This window comes from Papio anubis, chromosome X (assembly GCF_008728515.1).
Source record: "Papio anubis isolate 15944 chromosome X, Panubis1.0, whole genome shotgun sequence".
Taxonomy (NCBI): domain Eukaryota; kingdom Metazoa; phylum Chordata; class Mammalia; order Primates; family Cercopithecidae; genus Papio; species Papio anubis.
Genome location: NC_044996.1, coordinates 44,971,348 through 44,999,078, shown reverse-complemented (window position 1 = coordinate 44,999,078; position 27,731 = coordinate 44,971,348). Strand labels below are relative to the sequence as shown.

Here is a 27,731-nt window from a genome sequence, read left to right as displayed (position 1 = left end):
CTTCCGAGGAGAATCAACATTATCTTGTCTGGCAATTGCCTCAGGGGAGGCCATCACTGTTGCTTCAGGCAGTGCAGGGTTTATCTCCTCAGACAAAGGTGGAAAGGCTGATGGCAGCATGGGTCAGGGAGGGGATGTTGCCACTACTGGGGATGGGGAACCTGTTTCTTCTGGCAAAAAGGGTTCATCAGAGTTTACAAACTCAGTGTCCCCAGGTTCATCAGGGTCCCCCCCCCACATGCCCATTCCAAGTTGCAGGGTCCCATTATTTTCCAATCAATGCCCTCACTTTAACAGTAGCCACCTGACAAGGCTGTGCATGCATCTTTCATTGCAGGCCAGTCACTCGCATAAGAGCTGGTGTATGTTTTTCCACAATTTTAGCTCTTTCTCTACAGGGGAGAAGACTCTCACTCAGGACGGTCTTAGCAGATTTGAGGCTTAGTATCTGCTTCTGAAGCCAGGAGGCAGAATCCCTGAGTTCCTTATTTTCTGCCATCACTTTGTCCTCTGAACTTAGGAGCAACCAACTGGCTTCATTGTGTTCGTTGGTTCTCTACATATGGACAAATGTATTATGTATAGAGTCACTAAATTATTTGCCTCTAGTGAGCGGTGAATCAGGAATGTCAAATACATTTATTTTGCATAATTCTCTAAATAGTTCATGCCAAAGACTATCATTGTTCTCCATACTATTTGAAGTAGAGTCCTTAGCATTTTGGGGTCTAATCATATTAAGCAGCCAATTCCAGAAACCCCCAAACCAATGAAAGAACTCCATCCTTAATATTCTGTTCCTTTAGAACCACTCCTGGTACCAAAATTTGTATTAGTATTATCTTAAAGTGACAGAACTAATAGGATATATGTGTGTGTGTGTGTGTGTGTGTAAAGGGGAGTTTATTATGTATTAACGTAACGATCACAATAGACTGTCTGCAACCTGAGGAGCGAGGAGAGGCAGTCCGAGTCCCAAAACTGAAGAACTGGAGTCCCATGTTCAAGGGCAGGAAGCATCCAGCACGGGAGAAAGGCGTAGGCTGGGAAGCTAGGTCAATCTCTCCTTTTCAGGTTTTTCTGCCTGCTTTATATTCACTGGCAGCTGATTAGATTGTGCCCACCAGATTAAGGGTGGATCTACCACTGACTCAAATGTTAACCACTTTTGGCAATACCCACACAGACACACCCAGGATCAATGCTTTGTATCCTTCAATCCTAAGCAAGTTGACACGCAGTATTAACCACCACAGATGTCGACCTAGGAAGGGAATTGCTAGATAATATGGTTGCTCTGATTTGCTTTTTGAGGAACCTCCAAACTGTTTTCCATAGTAGTTGTACTAATTTACATTCCCATCAACAATGTACAAGCGTTTCCTTTTCTCCACATCCTTTCCAGCATTTGTTGTTGCCTGTCTTCTGGATAAAAGCCATTTTAACTGGGGTAAGGTGATATATTTCATTTGCATTTCCCTGATGAACAATGTTTAGCATTTTTTGATATATCTGTTTGCCATTTGTATGTGTTCTTTTGGGAAATGTCTATTTAGATATTTTGTCTTTTTATTCAGATTATTAGACTTTATCTTGTTCAGCTGTTTGAGCTCCTTGTATATTCTGGTTATTAATCTCTTGTCAGATGGGTAATTTGCAGTTATTTCTTTCATTCTTTGGGTTTTCTATTCACTTTCCTGATAGATTTTTTTTTTTTTTTTTTTGCTGTGCAGAAGCTTTTTAATTTCAATATGCCAATTGCATTTTCAACTCTAGAATTTCTGCTTGTTTCTTTTAAATTATTTCAATATCTGTGTTAAATTTATCTGATAGAATTATGAATTCCTTCTCTGTGTTTGAATTTTTTGAGATTCCTCATCACATCTATTTTGAATTCTTTGTCTGAATGGTCACATATCTCCATTTTTCTGGTATTGATCTCTGGTGCTTTATTTAGTTTGGGTATGTTTTCCTGGATAGTCATGATGGTTGTAGATGTTCACCTGTGTCTGGGCATTGAATAGTTAGTTATTTATTGTTCGGAGCTTAGGCTTCTTTGTACCTGTACTTCTTGGGAAGGCTTTCCAGGTATTCGAAAGCACCTGGCTCTTGTGATTTAAGCCGTATCTGCATTAGGGAACATCCCAAGCCCAATAGTGCTGTGCTTCGTGCAGAGTCGCAGAGGTACCACCTTGGCGGTGTTGCATAAGATCCAGAAGAATTCTCTGGATTACCAGGCAGAGATTCTTGTTCTCTTCCCTTATTTGCTCCCAAACAAAAGGAATCTCTCTGTAGTGAACCACCTGGGGCTGGAGATGTGTTGACACAAGCACCCCTGTGGCCACCACCCCTGGGATTATTCTGGGTCAGACCTGAAGCTAGGACCACACTGTGTCTCATCCAGGACTCTCTGCAACGACTTCTTGGCTACCACCTATGTTTGTGCAAGGCCCTAGGACTCTATAGTTAGCAGGTGGTGAATCCAGGCTTGTGTCCTTCTCTTCAGGGCAGCGGGTTCCCTCAGGCCCCAAGCAAGTCCAGAGATACTGTCAGGGAGCTAGGGACTGGAATTAAAAATCTTTGCACTCTACCTGGTGTGTTCTATTTTACTGCGGCAGATTTGACCCTTAATCCATGAGACATAGTCCTTCCCACTCTTCTCTGCCCTTATCACAGGCAGAGGAGCTTTAATCACGGTCACCACTACCACAGGCCCACAGGGAGTACTGCCAGGCTACCATCGATGTTCACTTAAGGCCCAAGAGTTCTTCATTCAACTTGCGGTGAATGCTGCCAGGCCTGGGCCTCATGTTTCAGGGCACTGGGCTCCCCTTTGGCCCAGGGCAGGTCCCAAAATGCTGTCCAAAAGCCAAGGCCTGGAATTGAGGACCCCAGGAGCCCTCTTGTTGTTGTACCCTACTGTGGCAGAGTTGGTACCTAAAGTGCAAGACAAAGTCCCCTTTACTTTTCCCTCTCCTTTCCTCAAGGAGAAGGAGATTTTTCCAATAGCCACCACAGCTGGGAATATATTGAGTCTTACCTGAAGCTTGTGTATCTCAGTCTCACCTAAGGCCCATGGTGTACTACCTGGGTAGCTGGGTATTGCTACTGGTATTTTAGGGCTACTGGTTATTTAGTCCGTAAGTGATGGATCCTGCCAGGACTTGGCCCTTCTCTTCAAGACAGCCAGTTCCCTTCTGGCCTGGGGTGTGCCTGGAAATGTCACCTGGGGGTTAGGACCTGTAATGGAGTGCTCATGACTCTGACTGGAGCCCTATCTTACTGTGTCTGAGCTAGTATCCCAGACACAGACAAAATTCCTCTTTACTCTTCCCTCTCGTCTCCTCAAGTGGAAGGAAGGGATCTGTGGTAGACCAATGATCTTTGCAGCCTGGGGTTGAGGGAGGGGTGACACAAGCATTCCCTTAGCTGCCCCAGCTGGTGTCTCAGTAAGTCGTGTGCCTCCCCACCCCCAAATCCACTGTCTCCAAGCCCAGCTCAGCACTAGGACTTGCAGACTTTGTGGGCTAGATTTTCTTTCAAGTTTATTTAACGTCCCAGTACAATTTAGCCTGCCGTGATGAGACTTGCTGGAACTCAAGTACTGGCCACAGGGATGGGTGATTCCCTCTGCCTAGGGCTGGTTCGAATGCTCCCACTGTGGGCAGGTGTCAGCTGCGTTCAGCCTTGTTTTGCTTTCTGCTGTGACAGGGCAGCATTGAGTTCAGTGCAACATCTCTCTATCACTGCAGCCTCCTTCTCCTAAGCACATGTATTCCCTCTCAATCCACATGGCTGCTGCTAGTGGATGGAGAAGGGGTGGTGTCAGTGATTCAAGACTCTCTTCTACCCTCTCCAGTGCCTCTTTCAGCGATATGAAGTTAAAACCAGGTACTGTGAGTGCTAACCTAATTTTTAGTTTTTTATGAAGATGCTTTTTGTGTAGATAATTTGGTGTTCAGGGCGGGGATGATCAATGGGGCCTTTTATTCTACCATCTTGTTCCACCCTCCAATTGATTAATTTTCTATTTATTTATTTATTTCAATAGATTTTTGCAGAACAGGTGGTGTGTGGTTCGAATAAGTTCTTTAGTGGTAATTTCTGAGATTTGGTGCACCCATCACCCGAGCAGTGTACACTGTACCCAGTGTGCAGTCTTTTATCCCTCACGCCCCTCCCACCCTTTCCCCTGAGTCCCCAAAGTCCATTGTATCATTCTTATGCCTTTGCGTCCTCATAGCTTAGCTTCCACTTATGAGTAAGAACATACAGTGTTTGATTTTCCATTCCTGAGTTACTTCATTTAGAATAATGGTTTCCAACTCCATCCAGGTTGCTGCCAATGCCATTATTTCATTCCTTTTTATGACTGAGTAGTATTCCATGCTATATATATACACCACACTTTCTTTATCCACCCATTGATTGGTGGATATTTGGGCTGGTTTCCATATTTTTGCAATTGTGAATTGTGCTGCTATAAACACTAGTGTGCAAGGTCTTTTTTAATGACTTCTTTTTCTCTGGGTAGATAATCAGTAGTGGGATTGCTGGATCAAATGGTAGATCTACTTTTAGTTCTTTAAGAAATCTCCACAGTGTTTTCCCTAGTGGTTGTACCAGTTTACATTCCCCCCAGCAGTGTAGAAGTGTTCCTTTTTCAGCTGGGCACAGTGGCTCACACCCACCTGTAATCCCAGCACTTTGGGAGGCTGAGGCGGGCGGATCACCCGAGGTCAGGAGTTCGAGACCAGCCTGACCAACATGGAGAAACCCCATCTCTATTAAATATACAAAGTTAGCTGGGCGTGGTGGTGCATGCCTGTAATCCCAGCTACTTAGGAGGCTGAGGCAAGAGAATCACTTGAACCTGGAAGATGGAGGTTGCGGTGAGCCGAGATTATGCCATTGCACTCCAACCTGGGCAATAAGAGTGAAACTCTGTCTCAAAAAAAAAAAAAAGTGTTCCCTTTTCAGCACATTCACACTAACATCTATTATTTTTTGATTTTTTTTATTATGGCCATTCTTGGGGAGTGAGATGGTATCACATTGTGGTTTTGATTTACATTTCCCTGATCATTAGTGATGTTGATCATTTTTTCCTATGTTTGTCAGCCGTTTGCCAACTGATATGTTTTCAAAAGCAAAATAATTAAATGAGATTGTTTATTCCACTTAAACGAATTCAAAAATAATGACTCTTACAATGTGGTAATATAATTCCACCACCCATGTGTCCAACATGTTGATTTATTTATGCCAGAATGCTGTTTATCTGACCAAATATTGTCTTTTGGAGCTGGAGGATCTCCAAAAGGGAAAGCTCTTATAGCTAATCAAGAAATTTCAGTGGGGAAACTTATCATAATACCATAAACTAAGCATCAGCCTGATTAGCTACTGATTTTGTGACTGAAATAAAATGGTATCTTTGGTTCTTACCCTGCCCCAAGGTGTTTTTTAGACAGGGGAAATTAGGTGTAATAATTTCCTCTGAAAGGTGAGTTTTGCTACTTTTGATTATTTTTCTTTTTACTTCTTTGTGTTTTTTTCCTCTTACATTTATTTTTGGTTAGGTACCATAGTCATGTGGTTCAGAATTTGAAATTTACAATTTACAATTAAAGATCTCACATTCTTCGTGCCCACCCCCACAGTTCTTCCCAGAGGCAACCAGTGTTTTTACTTTTATAAATATTTTATGCATACACAAGCACAAGCACTTGTAAACATGTGCACACATTCTTCCCCCCCTTGTTTTTACACATTTTTCTGTACTATGCTTTAGAGCATTTCATGTCAGTGCATAAAGAGCTATGGCTACATAGTATTGTTTGTTTGTGTACAGATGCCATAATTTATTTAACAAGTCCTCTATTGAGGGATGTTTAGTTTGTTTCCTGTCTTTTGCTATTGCATTTCTGCAGTAAGTAATCTTATAATACATCATTTCAGATGTGTGCTATCTGTAGGGTGAATTTCCAGAAATGGAGCTGTTCGGTTGGATGGTATGGACCTTTGTCATTTTGATAGATATTGCCAGAATGTCCTCTATAGAAGTTGCACCCAATTTACACACATACCAGAAATGTATAACTGTGTTTTCCTAACCCTCTTCAACACATTGTTATAACGTTATATTTTTACGAATATGATATGTAAAAAATACTGTTTTTAATATGCATTTCTGTTCTGAATAAGGTTGAGCATCTTTTCATATATTTAAGATCCTATGATATTTATAAAAATAATTTCCTTTTTTATAATGGCTGGGATGCTGCAGGATTGATAGGCACAATGTCTTTTCTCCTTAACTTATACCTGCGGGTATATTCTTTTACAAAGCAGTATGAGAGTGATTCCAAAGAGCACAGTTAAGTCAAATAAATAAGACAGGAACACTTTGTGTCTTTTAAAATTTCGGTAGCATTTTATAATTCACTCATTATACAACTAACATATTATAGTTGACAAACAAATGAACCAACATCCCCTAGTAACTTTAAATGATTTAAATTACTCAAGAAATTTAACTCAGTGGTTTGGTTACTTCTTAATATACACCATACTTTACAATTTTTTTCATATTCCAAGAAAAATAGAATTATCCTTTATTTAGGAAGCTACCAGTGTGTTAGAATTTGCACGGGGTTATCTTAAATTATGGTCTGTTTACATTTGAAATGTGTATTTGAAATTTTCTTCCTTAATACCTAACCCACAATGCAGGAAGGTGAGAAGTTCAGTGTATATTTAAATGTGTTGACTGATTCATAAATGGCCCTGGACTCTTTTGCATCACACAACAAATTGTTGTCAAAGCTTTGTCTATGGCACTGTAGATCACCTCTATTATAGCAGTTATCAAAGGCTGTCATGTATTGTCATTATTTATTTATGTGTCTGCTTTTCTCACTAGATTATGAACTTCTAGAGGATACAATTTGTATTCTCCTCTAGCACTGGTCTAGAGCTTTGCATATATTTCAGACTTATAAAATGTTTGTTGAACTGAATTGAATCACATTTATATTGAGGTTCTGAGGTTGCCTTTTAAAAAAGATTTTTCCACGTATTGTTTGCTTTTTTTAATGTAAAGTCTTATTTTAATACTGCCCAAGTTTGCTTTCTGCTAATGTTATTGAATTTGTATCGAGAATAATTATTCAAAATACTCCTGTAATAATATCAGTGAAGAGGCAGATTTTTATTGTGCATATTTCCTGGCTGTTCATAGTTTTAACCATCAGAGTCCTGCTTTAATTTTAGCCACTGGCAATTCTAAATATTTAGTGAGCAAAGTGGGAAGATTAGACACTTTAGTGTGGGATGTTATTTGTTTCATCTCACTAAGATTCCCAATTTATATAGGCCATTTGAAATGTGCAATTAAAGTTCTGGTCATTGCTAATATTAAGGAATTTAGAAGGTTCTATAGCAAACAGCTTTACAAATGATAGTGGTGTTTTTTAATTTAAATTTTTATTGAGATATTTGTGGATTCATATGTAGTTCTAAGAAATAATACAGAGAGATAGATCCCTTATACACTTTGTGCATTTCTCCCCAGTGGTAACATCTTGCAGAACAGTTGCCTAGTATCATAACCAGGATACTAATATTAATATAATCTGCTACTCTTATTCACATTTCATCAGTTTTACTTGTGTTCATATGTATGTGTGTTCTGTACAATTTTATTACCTATATATGTTCATGTTTCCACCACCACAGTTAAAATACTAAACAATTCCAACACTGCATATATTCGGATGTATGCTATCTGTAGGGTGAATTTCTACAAATGGAACTGTTGGATTGGATGGTTTGTACCTTTGTCACTTTAATAGATACTGCCAGAATGTCCTCTGTGGAAGTTGTATCCAATTTACACTCCTACCAGCAATGTATAACTGTTTGTTTTCCTAACCCTCACCAACACATTGCATTATCTAACATTGCCCTTTTATAACCACCCCCTGACCTCTATCATCTTAAATCGTGGCAGCCACTAATCTGTTCTCCACCTCTACATTTTGTCATTTAAAAATGTTATTTATGTAGAGTAATATAGTATATAACCTTTTACAATTAGCCTTTTTTTAATCATTATCAAGTATTATGTACTTTACATAATTGTATGTGCTATACTTTTTAATGAGTATTTTAATGTAAATATTTAAAATTTTTTCTTATTTTAGGTTTGGGGGTACATGTGAAGGTTTATTGCATAGATAAACACGTGTCATAGGGATTTGTTGTACATATTATTATATCACCCAGGAATTAAGCTCAGTACCCAATAGTTATCTTTTCTGCTCCTCTTCATCCTTCCACCCTCTCTTCTCAAGTAGACCCCAGTCTCTGTTGATTCCTTCTTTGTGTTCATAAGTTCTTATAATTTAGCTCCCACTTATAAGTGAGAACATGCAGTATTTGGTTTTCTGTTCCTGCATTAATTTGCTAAGGATGATAGCTTCCAGCTCCATCCATGTTCCCACAAAAGACATGATCTCGTTCTTTATTATGGCTGCATAATATTACATGGTGTATACATACCACATTTTCTTTATCCAGTCTGTCACTGAAGGGGATTTAGGTTGATTTAGCGTCTTTGCTATTGTGAACAGTGCTGCAATGAACATTCATGTGTGTACATGTCTTTATGGTAGAATACTCATGAAAGTGTCTTGGAGCTATTTGGACAAGGAATTTTAGGATCTTGGGTACTCAAATTATGATATGGAAGGGGAAACACAGGCTTTCACTGGTTCTTTCCCTTTTGCCCCACAGACACTTACTTTCTGAAACTGAGAGCAGCTGAGGAACGTCTAGAGTGGAGTCTGCTACATTGGAGAGCATCTCTTGTCCATGTCAGAGTGTGACACTTCATTTATTAATTGTTTTCTGTGATTTAACTACTAAATGCTATTTTAATTTTTTTTGGCTTGAAAATAAGTCTTAAGATGTCATCAAGCTTGATGCCAGCAAATATGGCAGAGTAGGGAACCCCTTAAATTTATCTTTTTTACAAATGCACTAAATAAACTGGCATATACTCTCAGAATCAACTTTACTGGCATTATAGAAACTAATCAGAAGTTTACAGTAACCAGACAAATGCTTAATAATAAAAAAAAGTTGAATCTCAGTAGGAGAGATTTGTGGCATTTTAGCTTACCCTGGTCCCACCCCCTGCTCTCTAGCTTGGCAGTGGCTCTGAAGGCAACAGTCTACATTTCACTGTACTAGTCCATTGAGTATAGGTTCTTAGTACCTGAGGGAGTAGAAGTAACCTTATTCTTAAATAATTGTGTTTGTTGGTTTTGACCTGTGTTGTGGATCTGAGGGACCAGTTCAAAAGACTTGCCTTTATTTTGCCTAACTCAGAACTTTTCCAAGATAGAGGCAGCTATGGGGGTGGAGGAGAAATTTGTGAAAACATTTACAGGCAAATGTATTAGCTGCTACTTCCTAGGGGTAGGGATAAAGGTTGGTCAAACAGTAAACTAGCTAAAAAGCTTGGGGAAAAAAGGCTGGGAAATGAGATGCTTTGGAGAATTAGAGCTTTGAAAAGCTTCCACATATTCCTGGTAATTTCGAAGGCCATGTGCCCCCAAGGCTACCTGGATGCTCAGAAAAGATCTGAGAAGACCCTAAGCCTTCACCTCTGGCTTATCTTCAGGGTCTCAACTAGCAGAAATTTAAGGCTAAAGCAGAATAGTAAACTTCCTGACTGAGTGTTGAAGGTGTGCGCATCTGCAAAGACTGGGAATTTGTTGTTGTTGTTCCAGGCATTTTAGGATATTTCTGTTTCAAATCACTAGATGCTCACTAAGATAATGAAATAGATTTCAGTGGCCACACATCAAAGAATACAGACTTTACAAAATTAGTTTAGAAAAGTCACTAAACAAACAAACAACTACTATAATAAGCATCAATAACAAACCCTGGAGAGGGAAGAGAATCTGACTTTCAGATTTGCTGCATCATAATATTCAAAATGTCCTATCTTCATAAAAATATGAACCATACAAATTAAAAAGAAATTATTATACATAGGAAAGAAGAAATTACTATAATTCCCCAAAGAATCCCCTGGCTTCCCTGAGGAGGCTTAGACAGGCTTACTAGTCAAAGACTTTGAATCAGCTTTCTTAAATATGCATAAAGAGAACCATGTACAAATAATTAAGACATTAGAATGATGTGAACCTAATTAGAGATGTACAGATGTCTCTTTGAGAACCTGATTTCAGTTATATGGGGTATATAACCAGAAGTGAAATTGTTGGATCATATGGTAATTTTATTCTTAATATTTTGAGGAACTGCCATACTATTTACCTTAGCAGCTGCACTGTTTTATATTCCAAACAACAGTGCACAAGGGTTTCAATTTCTCTACATCCTTGCCAACTTTTTTTTTATATAGTAGTCATCCTAATTGGTGTGAGATGGTATCCCATCTTGGTTTTGATTTGCATTTCCCTAATGATTACTGATGTCAGGCATCTTTGCATGTGCCTGTTGACCATTTCTGTATCTTCTTTGGAGAAATGTCTATTTACGGCCTTTGCCTGTTTTTAAAATCAAGTTGTTTTGTTGTTGTTGTTGAGTTGTAGGAGTTCTTTATATATTATGGATATTAACCCCTTATCAGATGTATTATTTGCACATATCTCCTCACATTCCATAAGTTGCCTTTTCACTATGTTGAGAAGTTTTAGTTTCGATGTTGTCTGTTTTATCTATTTTTACTTTCATTGTCTGGATTTTGGTGTTATATTCAATACGTCATTGCCAAATCAAATGTTATGAAGCTTTTCCTTATGTTTTCTTCTAAGAGTTTTTTAGTTTTAACTCTTACATTAGGTCTTTGATCCTTTTTGAAGATTTTTTTCATTTTTAACAATGTCATGTAGCATTCATCCTTTTTTTTATCTATAATGCAGTTATTTTAATCTTTTTTTTTTATACTTTAAGTTCTAGCATACATGTGCACAACGTGCAGGTTTGTTACATATGTATACATGTGCCATGTTGGGTAGCACTCATCTTTAAAGGCAAAAAGGAAGGATGGAAATTGCAGTATGGGAGAGTCATTAATCTGCTATATAGCTAATTGAACAAGTAAAATGGACAAATCGAATATTGAGCACGACTAGAGGATCCCCATTTATTAGTAAAATATGCTTTTATAGAGATGGATAGCTGTTACAAAATTGTCTGGCCATTTTTATTGCATTATAACCTGAAGTTAAATTTTAGTTTTAGTTTTATCTTGTGGTATGTGATATATGGAAGCTAACTTATTTCCTATGAGCAAATGAATTAATGAGTTTTGTTCAACTGCAGAAAATCATTGAGTCTTTTATAGGATTTTTTGGTCTCTGACTTTAGATAAAATGGTATGTATGAACTCTTTCCCAAATAGTACCTGGATCTGCTATGTTTCTCTTTCTTCCAAGCAGATAGCCCAATTCTCAATGCCTGGATGTCTTACTTGTGCTTTGTGCTGGATATTTTTATTTGCTGAATATTAAGTACAGTTGACTATCATTTTCATCTTTATGAAGAAATCATTGTATAGCTATATTAAAAAATGAGTATTTAGTTTTTATACTGTTTTAACTATAGACCCTTAGTGGTTATAAAGACTTAGCAAAGGGCCAAAGAGTTTTTAAAATGATATATTTATAAGCAAGTATAGAGAGGAATTCAATAAGTGAGTCTGGCATTGTGCATCCATTTTAGAGATTTCGTTCATTAGAAAACAGAGAACACCATGGGGAAAGACTCTCAATTTTATTAACTAAGTACAGTCCATGTATGTGAAGTGATTTCAGTAGAATAAGTTCAAAGGAAAAATGAATGATATCAAAGAGAAAAGTAATATTACTTCATAAATTGCCAACTCAGGTAGTTGTCATTTAGGAAATATACTGGGACAGCCTAAAGGTAAGTTAACTTTTTTCTTAATTAAGCCTTCTTTGAAGAAATGAAGTTTAGTGAGTAAGATGCTTCTTTTTTATAATGGTTTTTATTTACATATCTTATGTTGGTGAATCATGTTGTTAGTAGAAATCATAAGGGAATAGATATGCTGCTATTTAACTTCAGTTCTGTTTTTTGAAAAAAATAATAAATTAATGGATAATGTAGCTTCTTGCTTATACAGGTATTACAGGGATCTAATTCTTGGATCTACATAGCCATCAACTGTAGTGCCATATTTCTCTTGATGGAGCTCGGCACATGAATGGGAGAGTTAACCAGCATTTATACGGCTTACCTTGTATCTCAAATCTAAAAAGAAGAAAAAATGTATATAGCTAATGGTATCTTTTAAATGTTCTGGGACATTTAATCAATTTTCATTCTTAATGGTTCTGTATATTCATATTTTGCTCGGAAAGAGTCAAAGCCGTGCCTGAAAGACCTTAAAATAAAATGCTAAATTGTGATTATGCTTTGGTAACTTTGTTTATTTTGATATTGCCTGATGCACAGAAAATGATACAAATTTCCACAAGAAAATAGATTGCAACTATTTGAGTCTACAATACTTTTTCTTGTTTTCATAAATTAAAATTTAAATACAAGGCTATATTTAAATACTGTTTTTTGACCTAAACTATTGTAATACTGAGTTATTTGTGTAGTTCTTAAGAATTTCTCTGCAGGTCCAAACAGATCTAGCATTATTGAGACTGAATAAAAGATGCTTCTTTCAGGTGGCCCATAATTTAATTGTTTGAAATGATTATTCTAGAAAAAAGCACCACTCTGGCACATGGATTTTCTTGTAGGTCATTTTATAAAAAGTATCCTAATGACAAATGGGTGATAGGAAGAGCAAAAGAGGAAAAAATATCCATAAGAAAAGATGTAATACAATTAGAACAAGGGGCAGGAGGTAACAGGAATTTGGTTCTTCTTTCTATACTTTTTTACTTTGAGTTCCTCAAATATTTTATACGCAAGAAAATATTTCAAGTTTTAACACGTATGTCATACCATTTTCTTAGTTTGTATTCCACCATGCCATAAACATTTACTTCCAGAAGGACTTTTGGTTTTGTAAATTAAAGGCCTGAGTTTTTTCTTTCAGTGCATTTCTAAGTTAGGTAGCACAGAGGGAGGTTTATGTGGAAATGATTGTTTTTCTAAGTGAACGTTCGAACATTGAATCACTCACAAGTTCTTAAAATGCCTATATGTTTTAAGATATATTAGAGGCAGATTCTATACTGAAGAAATACTGCAAATTTTGTGCAGTTAACATAAAATTTAGCATTTTTCATCCTCCTATCATCTTCAGCTCCATGACTCTGTGTCTTTGGGGATGAATACTTAGACTTTCACTTGATGCATTCAGGCTCTGGGTTTGGAAAAGATGCTTAAAGACTGAGTCATGAATATTGAAAAAGAATATAGTGGGAGGAATCACTCTACACGATATTACGACCTACTATATAGCTGTAGTTAATCAATACATTTGCAGTAATAGAGAAGGAATAGACACATAGATCAATATGATAGAAGGGAGAATTAAGAAATAGACCTTTACAATATGCCCAGCTACTTTTTGACAAAGGAGCAAAAGCAATTTAATAGAGGAAGAATAACTTTTTTTTTAAACAAATGATTCTGGAACAATTAAACATCCATAGACAAAAAGACGAACCTTGACCTAAGCCTCACACCTTACAAAAAAGTTAGCTCAGAATAGATCATGGGTTTAAATCTAAAAAGAAAACAATAAAACTTTTAGAAAAAAATAAAATCATCACCTAGAGCTAGATGAAGAGTTCTTAGACGTGATACCAAAAGCCTAGTTTATGAAATAATCAAAATTTAAAAATGTTTGTTTTGTGAAAGTCCTTGTTAAGAGGATGAAAACACTAGCTATAAACGGATAAAATATTTGCAAAACACATGTCCAATAAAAGATTATTATTTAGAATATATATTTTTAAAACTCCCAAAACTTATCAGTTCAATAAAACCCCCCAAAATCCCATTAGAAAATGGACAAAAGACACGATCATACATTTCATGTAAGAGGATATACATGGAAGGAATATTATTGAGAAATTGGTGACCAAGAAATTTGGAGAAGAGATTTGTGAATAGACCTCCCTGAATGGGCAAAAAGCATGAACATAATTGTGTCTCATCAAAGGGAAACCTCAGCAGAGGAGGATTTTAATAGCCAAGTGGATAGGATGACTCATTCTATGGATATCAGTCAGTCTCTTTCCCAGCCACTCCTGTCATTGCCCAGTGGGTTCATGAGCAAAGTGGCCATGATGGCAGAGATGGAGATTATGCATGGGCTCAGCATCATGGACTTCCACTCACCAAGACCCAGCTGGTTATAGCCATTGCTGAATGCCCAATCTGCCAGTAGCAGAGACCAACACTGAGTTCCAGATAAGGCAACATTGCCTGGAGTGATCAGCCAACTCTCTGGTGGGAGGTTGATTACATCGGACCCCTTCTATCATGGAAGGGGTAGCATTTTCTCCTTAATGGAACAGACAATTGGAATATGGATTTGCCTTCCCTGCTTTGCAGTGTTTCTGCCAAAACTATCTGTGAATGGTTTCATTTTGTTTTTTCCTGTCCAGTTTCTCAGGATGTAGCTTTAGATTATTGAATTGAGACATTTCTTCTAATGTATGCATTTAATGTAATAAATTTCCCTCTAAGAACATTTTAACTACACACCACTCATTTTTGACATGTTATGTTTTCGTTTTCATTTTAACTTACTCAAAACAGTTTTTTTCAATAATTTTACTTTGACTTATATGTTAATACTTGGAAGTGTCTTGTTTCATTTGCAAATATTTGGGGATCTTCTCAATATCATTCTCTTTTTGATTTCTAGTTCAACTCTATTTTGATCAGATTATATACTTTGTATGATTGCTATTCTTTTAAATTTATCTTGTTTTTTTATGTCCCAGAATATGTTCTATCTTGGTGTGTGTTCTATATGCATTTGAGAGAATGTGCATTCTGGCTGGATGGAATATTCTAGATCAAATTGGTTGACAGTATTATTTATGTTATCATATCCTTACTGATTTCTTAATGTTTTTTTCTATTAATTACTGAGAGAGAACTGATGAAGTCACAAAATATAGTTGTGTGTTTGTGTTTTTTTCCTTTTATTTCTGACAGGTTTTGCCTCATGTTTTGAAGCTCTGTTGTGTGTACTTTCAAATATTATGTCCTCTTGGATAATTGATCACTTTATTGTTATGTATGTTTCCTCTTTCTCTTGGATTATGTTTCTTATTCTATAGTGTCAAAGATTAATATCACTATTACAACTTGTTTTTTGATAGTCATTTCTTTTTGAAGAAAGCTTTATTGACTTGTGATTCACCAATTTAAAATGTATAAATCAATGTTCATTAGCATATTCACAGAGCTGTACAATCATACGCACAGTCTAAATGTTAAGCATTTTAATCACTCCATAGAGAAATCCCATACCCATTATCAGTAACTCTCCCGTAATCCCCCAGATCTTGGCAACCACTAACCTACTCACTGTCTCTATAGATTTGCCTATTCTGGACATTTCGTAGACATTGAATTACACAATACATGGTATTTTGTGATTAGCTTCTTTCACTTAGCAGAATGTTTACAATGTTCAGCCATGTTGTAACATGAATCAGTATATATATATATATTTTTTTTTATCTTGGGTATATACCTAGAAGTAGATTTCCACGTGATGTGGTAACTTTATGTGTAATCATTTGGGGACCTAACATCCTGTTTTCTAAAGTGACTGCATCATTTTCTATTTTCACCAGAGAGCCTGGAGGGGTTCCTGGAAAAGGCTGTTAGAGAGTGTGAGTTCCTCTATGTTTGTGGGCCCTGGAAGTTTCACATTATCATAGTAGCCCACACCTGGCCTTTAGCAATTAGTTGAAATGTCTAACTGAATCTTCCTACCTGCTTGTATTCTGTATTGCATTCAATATTGTCATTCAGTATTCAATTTGTTTATAAGTAAGGAAATGCTCTGGACCTATTTCTCTCTGGAGGTTTTGGGCTGATTCTTTGCTGTGATCTCTTTTATCTCTGATAGGTCCAAGAAAAATTGTTACTCTGAAACCTGCTTGACTTTTTTCGTATTGCAAGTTTAGGAGTAACATCTTTTGGCCGGGTGCGGTGGCTCAAGCCTGTAATCCCAGCACTTTGGGAGGCCGAGATGGGCGGATCACGAGGTCAGTAGATCAAGACCATCCTGGCTAACACGGTGAAACCCCGTCTCTACTAAGAAATAAAAAAAACTAGCCGGGCGAGGTGGCGGGCCCCTGTAGTCCCAGCTACTCGGGAGGCTGAGGCCGGAGAATGGCGTGAACCCGGGAGGCGGAGCTTGCAGTGAGCTGAGATCCGGCCACTGCACTCCAGCCTGGGCTACAGAGCGAGATTCCGTCTCAAAAAAAAAAAAAAAAAAAAAAAAAAGGAGTAACATCTTTCTAGCTCTCTGTATCTTTAAGCTAAAAAATGTCATTTAATAATGAGTTTACCTGTTTTTTTATATATTATGGATACCAGTTCTTTATTATATATACATTTCACAAAAGTTTTCTTCGTTTGTTGCTGACTTATTCTTTTTCTTAATGATTTTTTGATGAGCAGGTGTTTTACGTTTTAATGAATCTAGTTTATCATTCTTTCTTATTTGTGCTTTCTGCTGCCTACCAAATATTTTCCTATGCCAAGGTCACAAAGCTATTTCCTGTTGTTTTTTCTAGAAGCTTTAAAGTATTTTATATTTAAGAACATCTTTGATCGTGAAGTAATTTTTGAATGGTGTGAATTAGAGGTTGGCGTTTCTGTTTTAAAATATGAGTATACTGTTGTTTCATCAAAATTTATTGGAGAGATTTCCTTTCCCAGTGAACTTTTGTGTTACCATTTTCAAAGATCATTTGACTTTATTTGTCTATGTCTAATTTTGGATTCTCCGTTTTGTTTGACTGACCTGTTCATTCAGTAATACCACACTGTCTTGGTATTGTATAGTGAGTCTTAAAATAAGGTAGAGTAAATATTAAATAGTAAATATTAAAACTTTCTTCCTCTTTTCAATATTATTTTGGATAGTTTATTTTCTTTCCATTTCTATATAAATTATATAATCACGTCAATTTTTACAATATCTCTGATGATTTTGATGGGTGTTGTAGTGAATCTATGGATAAATTTTGGGAAGATTGTTAACTGAAGAATATTTCCTCTATAGTATATGAGTCTAGCATATATTTCCATTTACTTAATAGGTATATATTTACTTTACATTACATTTAATTTTTCTCAGCAATGTTTTTATCATTTTCATTGCATAGGTTTTGCACATCTTTCACTAATTTTATCTCTATAAGTAATTTATGACTTTGGATGCCATTGTAAATGGTATTAGTATAAAATTTTTCATTTTATAATGATAACTGATTTACTAACTTGAGTTTTATAAACACATTTATACGGTGAGTATACAAAATTTACTTGTTTAAATTTTATAGCTTTTTAAAGATTATTTAGAAGTTTCTACATTTAATAATCACATTATCTTCAAATAAGAGACTATTTTGCTCTTCCCTTTTCAGTTATTTTGCATTTTTCCTTATCTAATTGCTGTGGATGAGCTCAATGGCAAAATGCTAAATAAAAGTGATGAGATAAGATATTTTTGTCTGTTTCCCAATCATAAGGAGGAAAAACTTCAGTATTTCACTATTAAGTATTATGTAATATGTATGTATTTTACATGCACGTCATCAGATTGAAGAAGTTCCCTTCTATTTTTAGTTTGGTGACACTCTTTATCATGAATGGGTATTGAATTTTATTCAATAATCATATAATTTTACTCCTTTAATTTGTTAATGAGTAAGTTTGTATTTGTTAATTTTTATTGTTAAGCCAATCTTGCGTTTTGGGGATTAAATTCTATTTGAGCAAGATGTAATATCCTTTTTATATGTTGCTGTATTCAATTTAGTAATATTCTATTAAATATTTTTGGATCTGTGTTCTTGAGAGATATTTGTGTGTAATTACATTTTCTTGTAATTCATTTATCTGGTTTTCATATCAATGTAATACAGGCCTCCTAAATGAGTTTGGATGTGCTTCCTCTTCCTTCATTTTCCAAAAATGCATTTGTAGTATTGGTATTTTTCTCTTAAATATTCGATTGAATTGGCTAATGAAGCTGTCTTGGCCTAGATTTTTCTTTGTGCAGCAGTACAGTTTTGTATTGTGTTTATTTAATTAACGTTTTATCATGGGCACTTCTCTATTTCATTAAATATTTTTCAAAACCAAGATTTTTCACAGTTGCATAATACTCATTTGAGTAAATATACTGTAATATACGCAACTACTCCCCATAACTGTTACTTTTTTTCTCATACATCTGTGTGTATATGTATATTTGTATACAAATATATGTATACATTCATATATAATATGAAGTATGCATAATACAGTATATTGCATACATAGTATACATACATAATAAATACATGTATGTATAAAAATGTACATATGCATACCTATACACATAGACCCACTAAGAGAGGCAGACAGACTGACAGGCTCCAGAATTAAATATATCAGTACATTAACAGAGTTTAGCTTTGGATGTTGGGAGTATGGGCACTTTTTACTTTCTTTCACAGTTTTCAGTATTCCTATTATTTTCAGACCAAGAGTGTTACTCTATAATCAGAAAGTAAAAACCTGAACTGTTTTCATTCTTGAGAATTAAAAAATGGATAATTTCTTAAGCTAGCACAGGCAGGTAGGGAAATTACCAAAATACTACATGGTAATTAAAATTATAGCAATGTTCATGTTTGTGATCCCCCCACCATCCAAGAGCCGAACATTAAATGATGTCGGAAGAGGTGCAGTCTTTCAGGCTTCCATGAGAATTGCCAAGTGGGGCACTTATGCTTTTTGGGACGAGGTCCAAGTTTTATGTTTTTCTTCTTCAAAAGTCTTAAAATAAATGAAAATTGTCATAGCAAAATGCATTTTTCCCTTTCATTTAGAACATTGAAGGGTACACAGTGTCAGGTGACACTGGAAGAATTTGGCTTGAATTTTTAAAGTTGCTTGAAAGGGAAAAGGGAGATGAAAATTACTTTGAAGAATTATCCAGCCAAAGTTGGTTAATGTGGGCGATGATAGAATAAAGTAAAAATTTTAGACATGTAATCCATTGTGATTGCTCCAGTTATTCAGGACAGTTAAGAAATAGCCTCCATTGCTCAGAGTCTCAAGAAATACTGGAAAAAAGGCATGAATACTTTATTGGGTGCTTGTTAGATTATTAAATAGGTGACAACTTAGGGGTGTTGCCTAAACTTTTTAACTTCTTGTATGGCCTTGTACAGTTTATACATTTTAGAAATAACACTGAGAGGACAAAAAATATCTAGAAGACTTTTTAAAGGTGAATGCATATATATATATATACACACACATGCATTTCAGACCAACCAATGAGGGATGAATATGGCAAGAGGAGAGGGAACAGAGGACCGAAGAAGAATGAGAGGATGTTGGGAGGTGGAGAGAGAGATAAGAAACAAAATAATTAGAGAAAAATTAAAAAGTGTATTTATTAGGTATAGGGTGAAAAAGTTTTCCTAATTCCTGAATTTGGATGATTTCAGAGTGTTCCTGTTTAGTTCTGTATCCAAAATAATTTATTCTTAGGTAAATCTGTGAGGGATTAAATGACACTAGGGACAAATAATGAGGCAATGAGAAAATTATGAAGAAATGAAGGAGAAGAGCAATATCTTCTTCTTTGCTCTGATTCATAATACATGGATGTTTGAGAATCACTACTGTCTAGTGTATAAGGCTGACTTGCTCCCATTATTTCCTAATCCATAATGCTCCTCCTTTTTTACCCCATCATCCTTCCCTTAAACCACATGTGTATCATTTCTTTCACCTGGAATGGATGTCTTATGTTTCAAAAATGTTTTACCTTATCACTGTTATTTTCACTTCTGAACTAAAGGTACATTGCTTGTACAACCCCCTTTTTGCTGTTTTGATAAGGTACTAAATTGAATAATGTACCTTTAGGCCAGAGAGCAGTATAGGGCAAGTTACTTAGTTTGTGAGAGAGCCTAGACAACCGACTGCTGAACAGATATTATCGCCTTGTGATTTCATTTCATCTGCTCATTATTAGGTACACTGTAAGTATTGTGGTATTTTCTTTGGAAAACTTTGGTCCTAGTCAGAAAGCCATCTGCTAACAATTGTGCTGGAAGTGAAGTAGCATGATAAAGTTACCTTTAGCCATGACATAGTTGTGTCAATGACCTTTCAGTTACATATTACTATTATATAATTATGGGGGGACATTTCATGTCTTAGTGCTTTTTGTAATTTGGGAATTTGGCAGTTTGAAAATGTATGGAAAGCACTACAGTTAAATTGTCTCTTTTTTTTTGGTCATCCAAGTTTTGTTGAGTTCTTCTTGTTTCCTTATTTCCCTTTGACTATTTGAGAGGTAGGAAACCAAGGGAGAAGGAAATGAACTCCTATGGTGGAGCAAATTGAAGTATCACTTCTGCTTTTTTTTTCTTTTAATCCAGATGTACAGTAAACATGGACAGAACCTAGAGAGTATAGACTACAGCCAGGTTATAGAACAATGGGTCTCAGTAGTAGGCAATATGTTAGTTCAGATATCTGGGTAGTCAGCATGGTTGAGAGTGTGGTAGCTATCATTCATAGGTGAGTTGAGTACAAGAACCAGGGTAGCTGGTAGCAGGCAATATGCAGAGATCCAGGTGAACATTATAGTTCTGACAGTGGGATTAGAGTTCATGTTACTGTTGTTCCACATCAGGTATGCTGGAAGGTAATAGTTTTTTGTATAGTCCTTTGCCTGAATTTTAAAACTTTTTTTAAATTTAAAAATAAAGACAGTTTTAGAAAGTATACACACAATATGTGGTTTAATAAATTATTATCAAGTAAATGCCTTTATAACTAACACCCAGGTCAAGAAAGAAGAACTATGCTACCCACCCCAAAAGCTCCTTTTGTGGACCACATCCTAATCCCAACCCAATTGCCCCACAGAAATAAACATTGTCTTGACTTTCTTTGGACTTCTTATGGTTTTATCACCCAAATTTGCGTTTCTAGGTATTATTGTCTTATTCTTGTGCATTTAGAAAACTTTGATATGTCTTTTAAGTATCTCTTAAATTTATAGGCTTTCCCTCTATCCCTTACTTTTCTTTTCTTTTTTTTTTTCTTTTTTTTTTGAGATGGAATCTCGCACTATCGCCCATGCTGGAGTGCAATGGCGCCATCTCAGCTCACTGCAAGCTCTGTCTCCTGGGTTCACACCATTCTCCTGCCTCAGCCTCCCGAGTAGCTGGGACTACAGGTGCATGCTACCACGCCCGGCTAATTTTTTGTATTTTTATTAGAGACAGGGTTTCACTGTGTTAGCCAGGATGGTCTCGATCTCCTGACCTCATGATCCACCTGCCTTGGCCTCCCAAAGTGCTAGGATTACAGGCATGAGCCACCGTGCCCGGCCCCCCATCCCTTACCTTTCTTTATGATTAATCTTCAAACAACCTGTGCCGTCTGACTTACAGAGCATCTCACTTTCTGGACTTTTCTGACTGCAAACTCAAGGTGCAGTGTAGCATTTTTTTTCCTGCCATTTATATTTTCTACATATTGGCAGCTGGATCTAGTGGCTTGATCAGACTTAGTTTTGATATCTGGCAAGATTATAAGTGGTGTCTGACAATCATATATGGGGCAGATAATGTGTGATTGTCTCTCTTTTTGTGATAGTAGTAGCTATTGGTGATTAATGACAGTATTAGTTAACTCAGTTTGAAAAGTAGTGATATTCTCTGCCAGTGTCATACTGAGTGGGGAAAAGTTGAAAGCATTCCTCGTAAGAACTTGAACAAGATAAGGATGCCCACCACATTCACCACTTCTCTTCAGCATAGTACTTGAAGTCCTAGCCAGAGCAATTAAGCAAGAGAAAGAAATAAAGAGCATCCAAATCGGAAAGGAGGAAGCCAAAGTATCTCTGTTTGTCAATGACATAATGTTATACCTAGAAAACCCTAAAGGCTCCTTCAAAAGCCTCCTAGGTTTGATAAAATAATTCAGTAAAGTCTCAGGTTACAAAATCAATGTATACAAATCAGTAGCACTGCTATGCACCAACAATGATGAAGTTGAGAATCAAATCAAGAACTCAGTCCCTTTTACAACAGCTACAAAAAGCAAAACACCTAGAAATATACTTAACCAAGGAGGTGAAAGATCTTTACAAGGTTAATGACAAAACTGCTGAAAGAAATCATAGATGACAAAAACAATGGCTCATGGATTGGAAGAGTCAATATTGTGAAAATGACCATACCGTCCAAAGCAATCTACAGATTCAATGCAATACCTATTAAAATACCAACGTCAGTCTTCACAGAATTAGAAAAAACAATCCCAAAATTCATATGGAACTAAAAAAGAGCCTGCATAGCCAAAGCAATCCTGAGCAAAAAGAAAAAATCTGGAGGCATCACACTACCTGACTTCAAATTACACTATAAGGCTACAGTAATCAAAACAGTATGGACTGTACAAAAGTAGGCATATAACAGATTGAAGAGAATAGAGAACTCAGAAATAAAGCCAAATACAACCAACCCATCTTGTATGAAGCAGACAAAAACATACAATGGAAAAGGACTCCCTATTCAATATATGGTGCTGGGAAAATTGGATATCTGCATGTAGAAGAATGAAACTGGATCCCTAAATCTCACCATATACAAAAATTAACTCAAGATAGATTAAAGACTTAAGACCTGAAACTATACAATTTTAGAAGAAAACATAGGAAAAACTCTTCTGGACGCTGACCTAGGCAAATAATTTATGACTCAGATCCCAAAAGCAAATGTAACAAAAACAAAAATAAATAAATGGGACCTATTTAAATTAAAAGCTTATGCATAGGAAAAAAATAATCAACAGAGTGAACAGACAACCTACAGAATGGGAGAAAATAGTTGTAAACTATGCATCTGATAAAAGACTAATAGCCACAATCTACAAGGAACTCAAACAAATCAGCAAGAAAAAATCAAATAATCCCATCAAAATGTGGGCAAATGACATGAATAGACATTTCTGTCTTCAAAAGAAGATATGCAAATGGCCAAGAAACATGAAAACATGCTCAATATCACTAATCATCATGTAAATGTCAATTAAAACCACAATGAAGTGACACCTTACCCCAGCTAGAACGGCCAGTATTAAAAAGTCAGAAAACAACAGATGTTGGCATGGATGTGGTGAAAAGGGAACACTTCTACACTGCTGGTGGGAATATAAATTAGTACAACCTCTATGGAAAACTGTAGGGAGATTTCTCAAAGAACTCAAAGTAGACCTACCATTTGATCCAACAATCCCACTACTGGGTGTCTGTCTAAAGGAAAATAAGTCATTGTATGAAAAAGACATGTGCACGCATATGTTTATTGCAGCACAATTCAAAGATATGGAAACAACCTAAGTGCCCATCAACCAAAGAGTAAAGAAAATATGGTATATATACATCATGGAATACTATTCAACCGCAAAAAAGGAATGGAATAGTGTCTTTTGCAGCAACTTGGATGAAACTGTAGGCCATTATTTTAAATGATGTAATTCAGGAATGGAAAATCAAATACTCTGTATTCCCACTTGTAAGTGGGAGCTAAACTGTGGGTACACAAAGGCATACAGAGTGGTATAATGGACTTTGGACACTCAGAAGTGGGGAGTGGGTGAGGGATTAAAAAAAAACTATATACTCTGTACAACATACATTGTTTGGGTGTTGGAGTACACTAAAATCCCAGACTTTGCCAGTATACAATTCATCTATGTAACCAAAAACCACTTGTACCCCTAAAGCTATTGAAATAAAAAAAAAAAAAAGAAAAGTAGTGATATTCTAATGTAACATTTTTTTCATTTATTAGTTGGTGTTGTGGACTGAATTGTGTCCCTCAAAATTCATATGTTGAATCCCAAACCGCAAGGTAACTGTATATGGAGTAAGGAAGTAATTAAGGTTAAATGAGGTCATAAATGTAGAACTCTAATTGATATTATTAGTGTCCTTATAAAAAGGGACACCGGAGAGTTCACTCATTCCGTGCCATGTAAAGACACAGCAGAAAAGCAGACATCTGCAAGCTAGGAAGAGACCCCTCACCAGAAACTAGACCTTGCCAGAACCTTGATCTCACAGCCTTGAGAAGAGTGAAAAAAATAATTTTCTGTTGTTTAAGCCACTTGGTCTATAATATTTTGTTCTGGTAGGCTGAGTTGACTAGCACAGTTGGAATACTTTTAAAAAAAGATAGTTTCCCCATCCATTATTTGGTTATTAAGTGATACCATTTATATTGAAGAGAAAGTGTAAATGTTTGAGGCTTTCTCTGTATGTACTTATCAGTTTTCAAGAAAATGAATTGGCTCCCCATCATCCTCTTAAACTGAGTAATTCTTTTCTCTTTACAATATCATTATGAACTCTTGAACTTAAATATATTTGATGGGTTTCAATCTATTTCAAATATTGTTGTCACTGAAGCACGTACTGTTTCATAGTTGACTAATGGGAGTGTTGACAAGTTGGCTCCTGAGTCCTTTAACAAGACTCTAGTCTTTAAAAGCTTTCTTATTACCTAGTATGACACAATGTTTCTGGTTCATTTTATACATTCCTTGCTTCAAACTTAGGATCAGCCATTCTACATATGTCACTTGTTTCTATTAATTCGTAATGGTATCTCAATACCACAATCTTGGTGGAAAAGATACTTATTGTTACTTTTGATAACTGTTTTTTCCCACTAGCCCTTTATTCTTTCTATCTATCTATCTATCTATCTATCTATCTATCTATCTATCTATCTATCTATCTATCTATTTATCTACCTACCTACCTATCTATAAGACAGTGTTGTCCAACATTTTTGGCACCAGGGATAGGTTTCGTAGAAGACAATTTTTCCAGACTCAGGGGATGAGGTGGATGATTCCAGGATGAAACTGTTCCATCTCAGATCATCATGCATTAGATTCTCATAAGGAGAGTGCAACTTAGATTCCTCCCATGTGCAGTTCACAATAGGGTTCGCAGTGCACTCCTATGAGAATCTAACGCCAGTGATGATCTGACAGGAGACAGAGTTCGGGTGGTAACATTTGCTCACCCACTGCTCACCTCATGCTGTGTGGCCTGGTTCCTAACAGTGCGACCTGGTTCCATAGACTGGTACCTGTCCATGGCCCGGTGGTTGGGGACTCCTAAGAGATAGGTCTGACTCTGTGCCCAGGCTACAGTGCACTGGGACATTCATGGCTGACTGAAGCCTTGATCTCCTGGGCTCAAGCAATCCTCCTGCCTCAGCCTCCTGAGTAGCTGGGATTACAGGTGCAAGCCACCACATTTGGTGGTCATTGTTTATACATCTTTTCAGCAGAGCAAGCTAAGAAATATAAAAATAAATTCACATACACCCTCCCAAGACTGAACCAGGAAGAAACGGATTTGCTGAATAGACCAATAACAAGCTCCAAAGTTGAATCGGTAATAAATAGCCTACCAACCAAAAAAAGCCCAGGACCAGATGGATTCACAGCCGAATTCTACCAGATGTATAAAGAAGGGATGACACCATTCTTACTGAAACTCTTCCAGAAATTTGAGGAGGAGAGACTCCTTCCCAACTCATTCTATGAGACCAGCATTATCCTGATACCAAAACCTGGCAGAGACACAACAACAATAAAAAAAGAAAATTTCAGGCCAATATCCCTGAACATCAGTGCAAAAATCCTCAACAATATAGTTGCACACAAAATCTAGCAGCACAACCAAAAGCTAATCCACTGCAATCAAGTAGGTTTCATCCCTGGGATGCAAGGTTGGTTCAACAAACACAAATCAAGAAATGTGATTCATCACATAAACACAACTAAAGACAAACCCACATGATGATCTCAATAGATAATGCAGAAAAGGCTTTTTATAAAACTCAACATTCCATCCAGGCATGGTGTTTCACGCCTGTAATCCCAGCACTTTGAGAGGCTGAGGTGGGTGGATCACAAGGTCAGGAGATCGAGACCATCCTGGCTAACATGGTGAAACCTCTTCTCTACTAAAAATACAAAATTTAGCCGGGTGTGGCGGCTTGCACCTGTAGTCCCAGCTACTGGGGAGGCTGAGGCAGGAGAATGGCGTGAACCCGGGAGGCGGAGCTTGCAGTGAGCCGAGATCATGCCACTGCACTCCAGCCTGGGTGACAGAGCGAGACTCCATCTCAAAACAAAAAACAAAAAACTCAACATTCCTTCATGTTGAAAACTTTCAATAAACTAGTTATTGAAGGAACATACCTCAAAATAATAAGAGCTGTCTGTGACAAACCCACAGCCAGCCTCATACTGAATGGGCAAAATCTGGAAGCATTCTCCTTGAAAACCAGCACAAGGCAAGGATGCTCTCTCTCACCACTGCTATTCAACACAGTCCTGGAAGTCCTGGCCAGAGCAGTCAGGCAAGAGAAAGAAATAAAGGACATCCAAATAGGAAGAGAGGAAGTCAAACTATTCCTGTTTGTAGACGATATGATTCTATATCTAGAAAACTCCATAGTCTTGGCCCAAACACTCCTTCAGCTGATAAACAACTTTAGCAAAGTTTCAGGATACAAAGTCAATGTAGAAAATCACTACCATTCCTATACACCAACAACAGCCACAGCAAGAGCCAAATCAGGAAGACAGTCTCATGCACAATTGCCACAAAAAGGACAAAATACCTGCTAATACAGCTAACCAAGGAGGTGAAATATCTCTACAATGATAATTACAAAACACTTCTCAAAGCAATCAGAAAAGACACAAACAAATGGAAAAACATCCCATGCTCATGGATAGGAAAAATCAGTATCATTAAAATGGCCATACTGCCCATTGCAATTTACAGATTCAATGCTATTGCTATCAAACTACCAGTGACATTCTTTGCAGAACTAGAAAAAAACTAGTTTTAAATTCATGTAGGACCAAAAAAAGAAAAAAAGAAAAAAAAAAAAGAAGGAGCCTGCATAGGCAAGGTAATCCTAAGCAAAAAGAACGAAGCTGGAGGCATCACATCACCCAACTTCAAACTACACTACAGGGCTACAGTAACCAAAACAGCATGGTACTGGCATAAAAAAACAGGCACACAACAATGGAACATAATAGCCCATAAATAAGGCTTCATTCTACAACCATCTGTTTTTAGACAAATATGACAAAAGCAAGCAATGGGGAAAAGAGTTTATATTCAATAAATGGTGCTGGGATAACCAGCTAGCCATAAGAAGAAGATTGAAATTGGACTCCTTCCTTACATCACATACAAAAATCAACTCAAGATGTATTAAAAACTTAAATATAAAACTTAAAATTATAAAAACCCGGAAGACAATCTAGGCAATACCAATCTGGACATAGGCATGGGCAAAGATTTCATGACAAAGACACCAAAAGCAATGGCAACAAAAGCAAAAATTGGCAATGTGATCTAATTAAACTTAAGA

At 36.6% G+C, this 27,731-nt stretch overlaps 1 protein-coding gene across 4 annotated transcripts in view; it reads left to right on the top strand.

The window, feature by feature from the left end:
* Positions 1 to 27,731, top strand: part of COL4A5 (collagen type IV alpha 5 chain) — a 270,185-nt gene that overhangs the window by 44,462 nt on the left and 197,992 nt on the right. The window lies entirely within an intron of this gene.